Raw genomic sequence first — 15,498 nt, 5'->3', positions numbered from 1 at the left:
AGTGTTTCCTCGGTAAGCCATCCACAATCCACCCCATAGTTGAGTTGTGAGTGTTTTCCTATCCAGAAAAAGTAATAAAAAGTTAGGGTTAGGGTTTGCCATAGCCTTAGATTGCACTAATTTCGAGTTTTAGTTGCTTTTCGTAGTTGTTTTTGCGTATCTTTTTCTTCCATCTAGTATTGTTAGGATTTGTGTTTCCGCTATCATCTAGTTTCAGTCTTTGTTACTCCGAGTCCACATAGCGTACAGTGTGCTTGTCCCAACCATAGACACAGCCTTTCGATATAAGTGACCAGGAACTTCCCCAGAAGAGACTAGTTTTACCGCTTGACATGCTGCTCATTAGGGTTTTGGTGCTTTGCAATTTCTGTTGGTCGTGTTCTCAAGGAGTTGATTCATAAAATAAATAAATAAATAGAAAAGAAGCAAAAAGAGCTACAAGTGATGCGTGTGATAAAAAGAAAATCCAAAAAGAAAAGTGAAGTGCTAGTAGAATCAAGTGAAGGCCTAAGTTTTCTTTCCTGCACCTGTAGTTGAGCAATCTTGTGCTTGTTTCGTTGAGCTTTGCTAGTGTCTCTCGAGTGCATTGCAACCTTTTTCATCCATATAGTTGCATTGCCACATTTATCGCCTTGTGTGAGTATCATTGGTTGTTCTACGGTCAGCGCTAGAGCTTGTTATTGGTGCAAATAGGTAGCCCACCTACAGCCCCACATATATACGGCTTTGCCGTGTGATTGTTCTTATACCCTTGATATTAGCTTCGCTACATCCATGCACTAATCGTCACTACAAGTGGTAAGCAATACCAATTCACTTTGGAGCGGTAAGATTTCCTTTTCTTATCAGTTTTTGAGTGAGTTGTGAGAGTACCACCATATATTTTGTTTTAGTGCACTAATCTACTAACCATGTCTTCTAGTGATGAGAAAATTGTTAACCAGAAAAACAAGGATGCCGCTGATGTGATGACATGGAGGGAATATGAAGCTCTTCGTAATGAGATTCGACGTGAATTCCGCACACAGGATGATAAAATTAAGGGGACTGTTCAGGAGATCTCCCAGAAGCTGGATACTACTAATAAGACCGTCAATGCAATGCAAGATCAAATGACGGATATTCAGCGCAATATTCAAGCGTTGACTCTAGCTGTTGATAATCTGACCCTACAACAACAACAGGAAGATGAAGATGCTGAGCTTCAAGATGAAGCACCTGGTGTTGGTCGTGGTGCTGGACGTGGTAACCGTGGGCATGGCTTTGTTGAACTCAGACCTCGCCGTGTTCCTCCACAACAGCAAGACGATGGTTTGGGTAAGCCAAAGTTCTCAATACCCAAATTTGAAGGAGGTGCTGATGTTGAAGAATACATCACTTGGGAGCCGAAGATTGAGAAGTTATGGCGCCTACATGATTATACTGAAGATAGGAAGGTTAAGCTTGCTTTCTCAGAATTTGATGGTTATGCATTGCGTTGGTGGGATGGAGTTACACGTGCTCGTCAGGAAGATAACGAATTGCCAGTTCTTACATGGCACGAGATGAAGGCCATTATGCAAGCTCGTTTTGTTCCCACTAATTATTTGCGATCTATATATGATAAGTTGACCCTCTTGAGACAAGGTGTGAAGACTGTTGATACTTATTTCATGGAGATGGAGATGCTTATGCAGCGTGGCCATGTCCGTGAGTCACTCCAGATGACAATGCAACGTTTTCTACATGGTTTGAAGTATGATATTGTTAACAACCCGGATTTTTAAGTCCAGATGCCTGTTATGCCATACATCGCAATCCCAGGAATATTGTTGTTACGAGACATAACAGTTGAATATCATAAGTCATCATTCATTACATACCATAGTCGTCTTACAAATAGAGATCACATGATCCCATATTACACAAATAGTTGATCTATTGATCAACGGACACAAGTTCATAGCGGAAGCGTAAATAGAAGGGACTCTCTAGTCCACAGGCCAACGTCTGACGTCAGAAGATTCCCTAGTTGTCGTAGACATCTTGGTTGCCGTCATCTTGATAGTTCTGCTCCTCCTCATAGTCTGGCCATTTGAATAGCCAGGGACAAAGCCGTGAGTACTTTAAATACTCGCAAACTAATACTAGTGCTATCAATTCTAGTAAGGGGTGCTAAGCTCTAGTTCATTTGCATAAAGCCAATTTTAGTTCACAAGTATTTGAGAAAAAGACTTATTCATGTGCTAACTAACTCAAGTGGGAACATTAGTGTCATTCCCACAACTCAAGTTGTGATTCAAAAACCAGTCACCAATTCACCATTCATTTCACCAAGTATTTTCAAAAATCTGACACCGGAAACTGTATGGCCTTTCCAACCGTCCGTAACCGTGGACACGGCTATTCGAATAGGTTTACACTCTGCAGAGGTTGCACACTTGTGCCACAACATTTGATTTCATCCGTCGGGATAACCCCGAATCATCGTAACACGAGTACACGGATCATCAACCATAACCTTTCACTTACAAACCCTAGTATGAGCACCTCTCCCCATGAGCTTGGCCTCCCGAGTGAAGACCAAGCTGTCAACTCGGGAACTGCACGAGGGCTTGACCGTACAATTCACCTCAATTCACATCATTTCTCAACAACGGAGGCAGCCTCGGCATAACCCCTATGATGTGTGTTCGGAGGGAACCCATACTAAGATGCATAAATTTCCAGTTAAGCCCTACCCATAATCAGGTATTGTGGGGGTACTCAAAATTGGAAAGGTATCGCATTCAAACCAATATCAGTTTTATATCAAAAATCACCATCTTCTCCAAGTCATATTCACCTTCAAAAATCATTCAATGGAATGACTCATCATTCCAAGGTTTCAAATTCAGTTCAAGTCACATGTTCCCATCTAGAGTAGTCAAGTTTTAATATTTAGCACTAGCACTAATCATGAGGGGTGCTATCTTGCTTGGCTAGCTTTGAGACTCCCTTTGCTACTCTAGTAATCTTCTTGACTTAGACCAAAGTTAACTATAAAAGTAACTCTTTAAATAAACAAGTAAAAACTTGAATGGTAAAACCTTGGTGTCGTGGTATCGTCACGACATATGCCATAGGGTGGCTAATCGAAGGTGGTTCCTAGATGGTCTCACGGTGGTATCCGGAAGCGGGTATGGGCACGAGTGACACGGTCGACGTACCTAGGTTCGAGGCCCTCCGATGGAGGTAACACCTCTACTCCTGCTATGAGTGTATATGGTAGTCACACAATACAATGGTGCTCCTAGAGCTGTGTCCGGCTGCTCGGGGAGGCTAAGGTAGACGAAGGTCTCTCTCCTCGAGTAGCGCTAAGTCTAGAATGAAGTAAGAATGATCGATCGTCCCCCGCACGAGGGGGGGGGGGGTAGCCCAGCTTATATAGGCGCTGGCACTTTACATAGAAGTCCCTATGGTCTACTGGCCGGCTTGGCCGGCTCCGGCTTCCGCTCCTTCCCGAGGCGTTGACGTCATGGAGCCGTTGAGGCGTAGTGGCCTGTCCCGTCCGCCAGAGGGGGTCAGCGGCATGGCGAGGAGGTGTCCCCGTCGCCATCATGTCCTGTAGCCGGTACGGACCGTCGTAGGCGATGATGGCCTGTCCGCCGCGTGGTACTGTTGCTCTACAGTGCCCCGCGCTTTGCGGGAGATGAGGTCAGCGTGGACCTTTGAACCCGGACCACCTACCCGGTTCCTTCTTAAGCAAGACTCGCCAGCCTCGAGTCGGTCGGAGGTACAGTCCCCAGTCGGATATGGCTTGTAGAAGCCGGCCCAGCCACATCGCAAACGGCCGTAGCCAGGCCGACTAGGACTTAGAGCCAGCCGGCTTCCGAAGCAGCCGGCCACGGCTCCAGCCGGCTGCTCCTCAGCCGGCCTTTGCCGCGAGCCGGCCAGCCTCTAGCCGGCTGCTCCGCGTCCATTGCCCTACCCGGGGTCTTCCCCCCGACACTTGGGATAGGATTGTGGTAAGAAAGGTAAGACTAATGGTGCCTTGCCCCAAGGGGCTTTGCACTTTGCAAGAATATTAGCTTGCAACAATAGAACTTGCAATGGTGTTAGCTTGCCTTGGTGGTTGAGGTGATCAAAGTTCTCTTCTTCTTCTGGGTAGAATCCTTCCTCTTCCTGGTATTCTCCGGTACTAGCGTCTATACACGAATACGAGGATACAATCACCAAACAATACTTAAGTAGCCTTAATTAGCCAGAATGGCTCACTCCAAATGATCTAGCATCATCACTTAGCATTGCTACCAAGAATTAATCTAGGGTTTTCTTACTTAGGGTTAGGGAAATAATTTCCTCTCATTACATATGTAAATGATAGTTTCCATTTAGTTCTTGAGGAATAATTTCCTCTCATTGAATCTTCTTAAGATTTAACTTCTCAAACAATCATACATGAAATCATGTTGACCTAAGTCAACCATTCATCATCATTATTTGAGAAAATGATTTAAATGAGGTAGAATACCTCATACTATTTAACAATGCTTATTATGATTTAAAATCACCAAGTATTTCATGTGAGAGTATTTGACCAAGGGTTCAAACTTCATATGAAAGTACTTGGGACAAGATTTAAATGAAGTGAAACACTTCATATGATTTGCATAATAGTTTTGGACAATATCACTTAACTAGAATAGCCATATAGTCCTTTATTTAATTTGGGCCATGATCACTCAAAGTAACCATACCATATTTTTGCATAAACAACTAGTGTAAGTGAAATGTGAGCTATGAGAGTTGAAATCAACTCCATATCATTTTTGGTTGATTTTTAAGATTTATTTGAAGTTGTAAAAGTCTCTTACCTGTTATTTTTGTCACATTAATTCTACCAAAGATTTCAAAGTGGGACCAGTGGGGTTGGATAGAACTTTTCAGTAGCTTTCCAACAATATAAAGTTTGTTAAATTTGGCCAAGCCAATTTGAAACTATTCAATTTCCAAGACAGGACCAGTATTTGAATTCTCTGAAACAATTTAAATTTGAAAATTGCTAAATGGGCTAGGCGGGAAATAGATGGGCCGAAAGATTCAAACAGCAAGGGGGCCAGCTGTTATCACCAGATTTTGGCTAAATCAGGAGGTGGGCCTCCATCAAGATGGGCTTGAAAGATTACACATGAAAGACCTATGAAGCGGCCTTGCACCGAGAATTTGGGCTAAGTTGCCCGTGTATCTTTAATTATGGTAGATTGTATCTAGATTAAAAGTTAGAGTTTATCTCGTGCACGGTTTAGTGCACGCCCACATTAGAAAGTCCGCTGGACTATAAATATGTACCTAGGGTTTATGGAATAAACAACAACTCACGTTCAACCCCAAACAAACCAATCTCGGCGCATCGCCAACTCCTTCGTCTCGAGGGTTTCTATCGGGTAAGCGACATGTCTGCCTAGATCGCATCTTGCGATCTAGGCAGCACAAGCCCACGTTGTTCATGCGTTGCTCGTACTTGAAGCGCTTTTGATGGCGAGCAACGTAGTTATCATTAGATGTGTTAGGGTTAGCATTGTTCTTCGTTTAAGCATGCTTACGTAGTGCAACCCTCGCATATCTAGCCGCCCTCACACCTATCTAAGGTGTGGGGGCGGCACCCGCTTGATCATTATTTAGTAGATCTGATCCGTTACGATTGCTCCTTGTTCTACAAGGATTAGTTTAATATCTGCAATAGTTAGGCCTTACAAAGGGGGAGGATCCGAGTGGCACGTAGGGTGGCGTTCGCAAGTCCTAAACAGGATGTTCCGAGGATCAACTTCATGTTGGTTTTTAGGCCTTGTTTAGGATCGGCTTACGAGCACCGTGCGTGGCCGCGAGGCCCAACCTGGAGTAGGATGATCCGATTATGCGGTGAAAACCCTAAATCGTCGTAGATCTCATCAGCTCTATCTTGATCAAGCGGGACCACCAAGTATTCGTGCACCCCGTACGAATCATGGGTGGATCGGCTCTTTGAGCCGATTCACGGGATAACTCGAGAGCCGATCGAGGCTCGTATTTAACGTTTACATGTATGCCTCGCGGGAAACTAAGCGAGGCATCCCCATCACCTTCCCGACCAGGTATAGGTCGGGTGGCACGCCCTTGCACTTCGCATCGCCGCGTGTGACCGGAAGAGCATTGCGGGCCGTCGCTCGGAGGGGTCTCGGCCAGCCGCAGCTCTAGGCTCTTCCCGGCTCTACGGTGTTGACAAGGCCGCTGCCCGCCGGTGGGTTTTGGCGGTCAACACATTCCGGCACGCCCGGTGGGACGATCGTCTACATCAACCACATCGCCATCTACATCCGAGATGGCGGGCGGCACGCCGATCACGTGCGATGAGATCAAAGCCATCCTCGAAGCCGAACTCATCGGCTCTTCCCACCGAACCCACTCCCATGGCGTCGGGGGAGGGGTTCCACGCCCGAAGGCGCACTCGATGGGATAGATCTCTCCACCCCGTCGGAGGAGCGCACCAGGTCGGCTGAAGCATGGGGATCTGCCCAAGGAGCTCAGAAGGAAACATGACGGGATCAAGGCAACCCTTGGAGCCGAACTCATCGGCTCCCCTGAGAAGACCCGGCCGCACGATATCAAGCTCGGTAGAGACCCACGTCCGGGGCACGGTGTCGACACGGTGGATCTCAGCCACTCCATAGGTCAGCCAAAGTTTTCCTTTGGTGTCAATATGGCAGGGTCTGCAAGCCGCCATGACAAAGAGAAAACAGAAAGCAGCCACTCCCGTGGCAAGGATGAAGAGGGAGCCGATCCGCGCGACCAACCCCAAGATGAGGACAGGCGGTACCTGGCAAGGGAGGGGATAAGAAGCATGAGGTATCAACGCCCACTCTCCAAGCACCTCCTCAACAAATACGAGCAACACCACGACCGACGTCGGCGCTACGACGTAGATGATGAAAGGAATTTTCGGTCTGATGCCGAGGTCGGAAGGTACCGCCAACATGGTAGAAGCAACGGCGGGTACGATCGTCGCGCCGAAGGAAGGCCAAGGGGGCAGGGTGACATGGATAGGCACTGGGACTGCCCGTTCTTCAAACATTGCTGGGACTCAGGAATGAGCCGATTGCCAACAATCGAGGACTGCCCAGAATGCAAACAAAGGAAGAAGGGTGCCGCTAACGTGTCTGTGTTCGGCCGTCTAGGGCCTTTCCCGCCTCGGAACAAGCATGCTGAGTCCGCTCAGGTGGAGGACCTCGAGGAGCTAGAGGACGGTGGTGAAGAATACAAGTATCATCAGCCCAGGTGGTGCCCTGGTGGGCTCAGCCGTTCCCAGAAGCGAAGAGTTCAGCGTCTGCGTGGGTTGGAAGAAGCTGAAAGATTATACCTGCGCACGCTAAGGAAGGCACGGCCTGATCTGGCCGCCAAAATTCGGCGAACCCTGGACAAGGGAGGTCAGCCACAAAGAAGAGAGTGGCGCCCCGAACAGAGAAAAGCTGATGATGAAACATCGGCTGGCACGAATATGGTGTTTATCCTCCCTTCGGAGTTCAGTGCTCCAGGATTAGATGAGACATCCGTGGCACAACTTGACTGCGGCCCACGGCCGGTTATCTTTGAGAAGCCACGGGAAAGGAGCTACAGGCATCCGAAGGCCCTGTACTTACGAGGATATATCGATGGGAGGCACAGTAAATAAGATGTTGGTGGACACCGGAGCGGCGATTAACATCATGCCGTACTCTATGCTACGTCGGCTGGGACGCTCGAGTTCGGATCTAATCAAGACTAACGTGACGTTGAGCGACTTCAACGGCCAAGCGTCCGAGGCACAAGGAGTTCCGAACGTGGATCCGACCGTAGGAAGAAAAACTATCCCTACGACGTTCTTCATCGTTGATAGCACGAGCGGTTATGCTTCGTGTTGCTCGGGAAGAGATTGGATCCACGCCAACTGCTGCATTCCCTCCACGATGCACCAATGCATAATACGAGTGGGATGGTGACGAGGTAGAGGTCGTCCGGGCCGATGACTCGGCCGAAGTTTCAACGGCCGGCATGAACGCATGGGAAGCAGCAGGCCAAGAACCCCTCTCAGGCATCAACTTGGACGACTGCGAGCGCATCGATGTGACAAAGGGAAGGGTTAAGCTAGTTTTATCCACTGGCCTGACCATGTAGTTGAAGCCAAGCGATGCGCAACTGGGCGAGGCTGATCCTTGTGATCGGCCCCAAGGGTCTATGAAGGAACATTACAAAACCTTCACCGAGCAAACAACGTGGAGGCCGATTCCAGTAATCGGCCGTGAATACCCTCACCATCCATTCTGCCTGGGTTCAACACATGATCCAACAGAGCCGATATCATCAATTCTCTTGACAGAATCGGCTGGGGGGCGCCCAAGTGGATAAAACACGAGGATATGCAGTAGAAGTGTCCCATCCGGTGGCAATGGGTATTGGAGTATGGGGGCCGATACACAAATCGGCCGGAAATTCAAATTTTTTTAAGCATAGCCGATGTGCAGACATCGACTTAAGGATCAATGGAGCGTGAAATGGGTTTTCCTTTCAAGGACCAGCCTTCCTAAGACTGTGAGAGCAGCCGATGACGAAGTAATCGGCTGCGACGTTTTGACCAAGATGGTGACTTAGTAGCTGTCACTTCTAGGGGGTGTTGCGTCCAGAATTTGGAGGGCATCAGAGATTCAAAGACACCCCCACTGGGAGGCGTCCCAGCCTGCCAGAAACGAAGAGCCGATAGTCGTTGGAGTCGGCTGATGCTGCATTATCAGTTAGAAGCCGAGGGTGACCGATGTGGTCGGCTCACTGTTATCCTCGCCCGACTAAGGCCCGGGGGGCAGCTTGCCCCGAAGGATCCTTGGCTACGCGGGCCAATTTCGGCGGAATCGGCTAACTCTGCATCACAACTGGCCCGAAGAATGGTGCTGAGGTCACGGAATTATCAGTTTCAATATGCAAGACGATTCAGCGACAAGCCCAGGACTATGTTGAGGGCACCTACTCAACACCAGATTAGTAACCTGCTGAATCGGCTGTGTAGACTGTCAGCGGATGATAGGTGGTCCACTCTCGGACGTGGTCGAGCCCAGGCCTGTTTGCCTGAATTATTGGTCTTCATCATTTGTCTCTACCCCGGCTGAGGCTCGGGGGGCAACTTGCCACGAGAGGTGCTTTGCTATAAGAAGGCCGAGTTCGCTAAAATCGATTGGCTCTGCGTCTCAGTTTGATTTGGAGCAATGGTTGCTGAAAGAGAACAGAGCAGGATTATAAAACGTTACCACAGAGGTAATGCCTGTCCTGCGGGAGTGGCAGCTTCGGCGTTTGAATTGATCCGGCAACGATTTTAGGGCGCTTCTAGAGACAAAGAGGATCTGGAAGGGAAGGATGTGGCAGAAGAATGTCTGAAGGCCTGGGGTTTGCACGCTTATGGCTGGGCCTGGTTTGACCAGGAGCTTGGGTCCGGATGAATCTATCACAAAATTTGTCGTGAGAGACCGATGCGACGCCATCGGTTTATTGGGCATTAACCAGATTGGCAGTCGGTAGAATCAGTGCGAAAGACAATCGGCTAAATTATCATAAAGGGAATCGGCAAAATCGAGTTGGGGAATTTCTCCATTAATAAGCCAGATTTCTTACATAGAAGAGCTGATTGCTCTCAAAAGGAAATACCAGGGGGATACATTGCCCCGTCTGCTACTGCTGGCCCTATGCTAAGACCCTATCTAGGGGCCGCTGCTGCCCTCGTCGTCGTCGTCGCCGTCATCGCCACTGCCGGCGCTGCTCCCTGCCGGCTCGTCATCGCTGCTCCAGCGGCCGCCGACAGGACCCTCGTCGTCTTCATCACCTTCGTCAGCGTCGTCGTCCACCGTCGACGTCGGCCGAAGTTCCCGGGCCGAAGGTGGCGGCGTTTGGCCGGCGGCTCGTCGGAGGAGCTGTCTTCATCCTCCTCCTCTGCTTCCTCCTCCTTCACCTCCTCGGAGGTGGTGAAGTCTGCCCAGGAGAGGCGATCGTCTTCGCTCTCCTCCACCGCTTCCCCGTCAGCAAGGAAGCGGAGGTCGCTCTCCCCGTCGGTTAGGGATTTGTCATCCTCGGACCAGACGGAGGAGTCATGGTCCTCTTTGTCCCACTTCGTCGGGGCGAGGATGTCGTACGCCGCTTGCGTACCCCACGAGGGCGTCGACTCTCGGATGGGAGAGGACACGTGGGAAAGATCCGACGAAGAAGAAGAGGAAGAGGAAGAGGACATGGTTGCAGGGGAGGGTTTTTGGAGTGCTAATGCGGAAGGGGTGAAGAGGAGAACTGTTCGATGCGGTTAAATAAAAGGAGGTGGGGGTTTTTTAATTTTCGAGCAGTTCTCGAGGACATGGTGCCAAAACTGTCAAATCGTGCAGAGAAGTTGGGAAGGCAAGTCGTCATGATGAAGCATGCTGCGACAGTTCTCGCTCGCCGTGACACGACCCCTCTGAGGAAAAAACAGAGTGGTTTTGAAATTATCATTGCCAAAACCAGGGGGGCATGTGTTATCACCAGATTTTGGCTAAATCAGGAGGTGGGCCGCCATCAAGATGGGCTTGAAAGATTACACATGAAAGACCTATGAAGCGGCCTTGCACGGAGAATTTGGGCTAAGTTGCCCGTGTATCTTTAATTATGGTAGATTGTATCTAGATTAAAAGTTAGAGTTTATCTCGTGCACGGTTTAGTGCACGCCCACATTAGAAAGTCCGCTGGACTATAAATATGTACCTAGGGTTTATGGAATAAACAACAACTCACGTTCAACCCCAAACAAACCAATCTCGGCGCATCGCCAACTCCTTCGTCTCGAGGGTTTCTATCGGGTAGCGACATGCTGCCTAGATCGCATCTTGCGATCTAGGCAGCACAAGCCTCACGTTGTTCATGCGTTGCTCGTACTGAAGCGCTTTTGATGGCGAGCAACGTAGTTATCATTAGATGTGTTAGGGTTAGCATTGTTCTTCGTTTAAGCATGCTTACGTAGTGCAACCCTCGCATATCTAGCCGCCCTCACACCTATCTAAGGTGTGGGGGCGGCACCCCGCTTGATCATTATTTAGTAGATCTGATCCGTTACGATTGCTCCTTGTTCTACAAGGATTAGTTTAATATCTGCAATAGTTAGGCCTTACAAAGGGGGAGGATCCGAGTGGCACGTAGGGTGGCGTTCGCAAGTCCTAAACAGGATGTTCCGAGGATCAACTTCATGTTGGTTTTTAGGCCTTGTTTAGGATCGGCTTACGAGCACCGTGCGTGGCCGCGAGGCCCAACCTGGAGTAGGATGATCCGATTATGCGGTGAAAACCCTAAATCGTCGTAGATCTCATGGGCGCTATCTTGATCAAGCAGGACCACCAAGTATTCGTGCACCCCGTACGAATCATGGGTGGATCGGCTCTTTGAGCCGATTCACGGGATAACCCGAGAGCCGATCGAGGCTCGTATTTAACGTTTACATGTATGCCCCGCAGAAACTAAGCGAGGCATCCCCATCACCTTCCCGACCAGGTATAGGTCGGGTGGCACGCCCTTGCACTTCGCATCGCCGCGTGTGACCGGAAGAGCATTGCGGGCCGTCGCTCGGAGGGGTCTCAGCCAGCCGCAGCTCTAGGCTCTTCCCGGCTCTACGGTGTTGACAAGGCCGCTGCCCGCCGGTGGGTTTTGGCAGTCAACACCAGCCCAACTAACGCTGCGAGCCAGCTGACAGAGGGGCCCGCGTGTCAGCGGCTGCTAAACGCCGAAACGGTATCTCTTAACCTGAGCCGTGCGATCAGATGGCGATCGGATGGTGGCGCTTCGTCGTCGTCGTCGACGAGAGGGGTTTGCTGCTGCGGCGGAGGTAGGGGGTCGGCGGCGAGCTGGGGCTCCGGCGAGGGGCAGCGATGAAGCAGGGTGACGTGGTCGACGACGGGGAGTCGACTGGTAGCAGTGGCGTCGCTCGGGGAGGCGTAAATCGGCGGCGGCTTCTACGTCGGGTTCCGGCGATCGACGGAGCAATTGGCGAGCTCCGGTGAGATTTGGAGAGGGAAAATGGGTCGAGGAGATCGAGGAGAAGGAGGCGAGCAAGTTTGGTGTGGAGATGAAGGCGCGGGGATGGCTCTATTTATAGGGTGTAAGGTGGCCGTGGGGTGCACGGCGAGGGCGACAGCGGCGCGGCGACTCCGGCGATGGAAGGGGGTCGGCGAGGTTAGCGCTAGGTAGACGATGTCAGTGCGGTGCTAGGGCGCTTGCTAGCTAGGTGGGGGACGGCCAGGCGAGCGCGTGCGATGGCGAGTTCTGGCGGCACGGGCGCGGGGGAACGGCGAGCTGGTCGTCGGCGACAGGGCTTGCGCGAGCCATGGAGCGTGTCTGGCGGGTTGCAGGGATGGTGGAGATGCTCAACGCGTAGCCAGGGGGTCCGGGGGAGGCTTCGTTCGTCGGAGCGGCGTGTGGCCAGTGCTTGCCGGTGGACGCGCCCACGACGTCCTCGGCGTTTCCCTGGGCAGCTCTGGGCGCGCATTTTCCGGCGAGGGTCGCCGTCTTCCTCGACAAGGGTTGGTCTAGGATGCAGTAGGAGGTCGAGGTGGAGCCAGTAGACATGGGGGCCAGGGTTGAGGAGGTGAGGAGAGGAGGGGAGTGTGTGCACATGCATGTGGCTAGCATGGCATGGCCATGGCCAAGTTTGCCCCCCCTCTTAGGGTTGCTGTGCATGGTGTAGGGAGAGAGGGGACAGGGGAACAAGACAGGGTCAAGTGGTGCACTAGGGTTGGCTAGAGCACTATTCTAAATAGTGTTTGATTTTATGCCTATTTGCTAAATGCAAATTTGGCCAAAATTTGGTTTGTGCACTATGGTTCCAAAATTTGAAAATGGTGTATTTGGATAAGTTGAAAATGACCAGAGACAAACATGTGTGGTGGTGGAATTTTAAAAATCAAAGAAATGCAAATTGCAATGTGTGAGATTGTTGCACTTGATAAAAAGTCCCAACTTGGCATGAGCATAGTTTTTGATCCAAGATGAATTTGACATGGTGGTTTTTACCAAAGTTGCTCACCTTGATGTGCTCTTGGATGTGGTGCAAAGAATTGGGAAAGTTTAGTTTGAAAAACTTGAAATGTAGAGGCTCAAAGTAGTGACCAGAATATAAATGGCAGATTTGACCATTATCATATGTGATCACAATTTGAGTTTGAATTTGATTTGATTTGTGTTTATTGGATTCCAAAAGTTTTAATAAGTGTTTAGTAACATAATACAACTAATGGTGAAGGCAAAAATGGTCTAGGTCAAAGATTTGGAAAAATGGCATAAACCATATGTGAGTTTTTTTTTTGTGACTTTCTACTTTTTATTCTTTTCTTTTTCTTTGCTTCACTTAGGCATGTGTGAGGTTTATTTGGTGCTAGATTGAGTTGGGTAAAAGGTTCAACCCAATTTGGGGCAATGGAGGTGCCTAGGTCAAGATTTGATATTCTGGCTAAGTGCCACATATGCCTATATGCATATGTTTTATTTGATTTTGGTTTTCTATTTGGGTTTCCCCAAGATTTGAGTGGTAAGCCTTAAATTAGGTTTGTTGAGGTATTTCAAATCCATCTACCAAGGTATACAAGGCAAAGTTCATCATTTGCAAAAAGTAGCCATAGGCTTGCATATGCCTCTTTCTTATTTAAGATCTTTTCTCTTTATTTTATTTTCGAAAGGTTGGTGAAAAGAGGGATGAGGTTTAGGTTTTAGTGGGGTTCACCATGGTTCACCACCATTTAGCAAAATAAGAGAGGTAGGGTTCAAGATTTACATATTAGGGCTATATGCCCACATATGTCCTTTTTCTTTTATTTTGTTTTCTCATATTTGATCCACTTGGTTTTGAGAAGGTTAGGGTTTAGGGTTTTGGAAATGTGTTCAAAGTAATAAACAAACAATCATGGCAAAACACACGTATTAGGTATGAGCACTATGCATAGCACTCTAGGTAAGAAAAGTTTTTGTTGGTTCTCATTTTTGGAAAAAGGAAATTCATTTTCTCTTTGTTTTAAAATTTGAGATTTTAAGAAAAGTTAGGTTCCTAAGAGAGATTGGGCGATATGATTTAACAGGGAAACATACTTGGCATGGCCTGAGGTGCTTCTTGGGCTTCTGTTGCAGTCATGTTGTAGAGGCGGCCGTTGTTGTTGTTCTGGTTCCTTCTCGAGGCAAAGCGGCACTGGTTCTGAGCAGGTGCAGCGGTGTTGGCGGCAATCTTGGCTAACCTCTTGGGGCACTCATTGGAGTAATGCCCAACCACTCCACACTCATAACAATTGATGGTGGCCTTGTCCTTGTTGGCGACGGGGATGGCGTTGCTTCCAGTCCTAGGGCCAGTGTTGTTGTTGTTGTTGTTCCCGTTGTTGTTGTTGTTGGGGTTGTTGTTGCTGGTGTGGTTGTTGTTGTTGTTTCCTCCGGGCTTCGGGGGTCCTCCGTGGTTGTTGGTGTAGTTTGGGCGGTAATTCTGAGCAGTGGGCTTGTTGTATCTTGGAGCAAATCCTCCAGATGAGTTGTTGCGGTACTTCTGGGTATTGCTGGACCCATGCTGGTTCATCATCCGGCGCTTGCGGTTCTCGTTGGCTTGGTGAAGCTTCCCTTCCATCTGTATGGCTGAGTCCACCAGGGCTTCTAAGTCAGCAAAGGGAATGTTGACCAGTACAGTCTGCATCTCTTCGTGTAATCCGTTCAGAAATCTCTCCTTCCGCTTCTCATTGGTGTCGGTTTCGTCCGGGGCGTAACTTGACAGAGTAAGGAATCTGTCGCGGTATTCTACCACGGACATTCTGCCTTGCTTGAGTTCGCGGACCTCATCTCTCATCTTCTTAATCAGTCCTTGGGGCACATGGTATTTGCTAAACTTCAGCTTGAAGTCTTCCCAGGTCATCATCTGTCCCGCATTCATTGCGCGTGCGCTTGTCCACCAGGGTCTTGCAGGTCCTGACAGGTAGTGGGTGGCGAACAGTACTTTCTCTGCGGCTTCAACTCCCGCAACTTCGAGGTTGTTCTCCATTGTCTGGAGCCAGTCATCTGCATCGAGGGGCTCTTCGGTCTTGCTGAAAATGGGTGGGTTGGTGTTCTGAAAGTTCTTCGGTTTTGACCCAGGGTGGTCGTGGTTTCCATGGCCGTTGTTGTTCTGAGCGATCTGCTGCAGTGCAGCAATGTTGGCTTGGTGTTCAGCTCTCTCGGCTTCTCGGTCTGCCATCATCATCTCTAGCATCTGCATCATAGCGTCTTGGTTGGCGCTGCGGGTTGGTGGGGCCATCTGAACATCGGAGTAGATGATAAGATAAGAGGGAAATGTTGAGGGGGTAAAAACCAGCAACACTTTTTCATTCATACCAAACATCACACATTACAAATCTAACACACCGTTGGTTTGAAGAACCATTCATTCGCTCTACGATACAAGGGGATCCTGATACAACTCACACCTACGAACGTGCTTTAGTGATACTACTTTTCAGGGTGGATTCTTCG

The sequence above is a fragment of the Lolium rigidum genome, chromosome 2, assembly GCF_022539505.1.
Source record: "Lolium rigidum isolate FL_2022 chromosome 2, APGP_CSIRO_Lrig_0.1, whole genome shotgun sequence".
Classification (NCBI taxonomy): Eukaryota; Viridiplantae; Streptophyta; class Magnoliopsida; order Poales; family Poaceae; genus Lolium; species Lolium rigidum.
The sequence above is the reverse complement of the archived record's forward strand: the minus strand, read 5'-3'. Positions refer to the sequence as shown.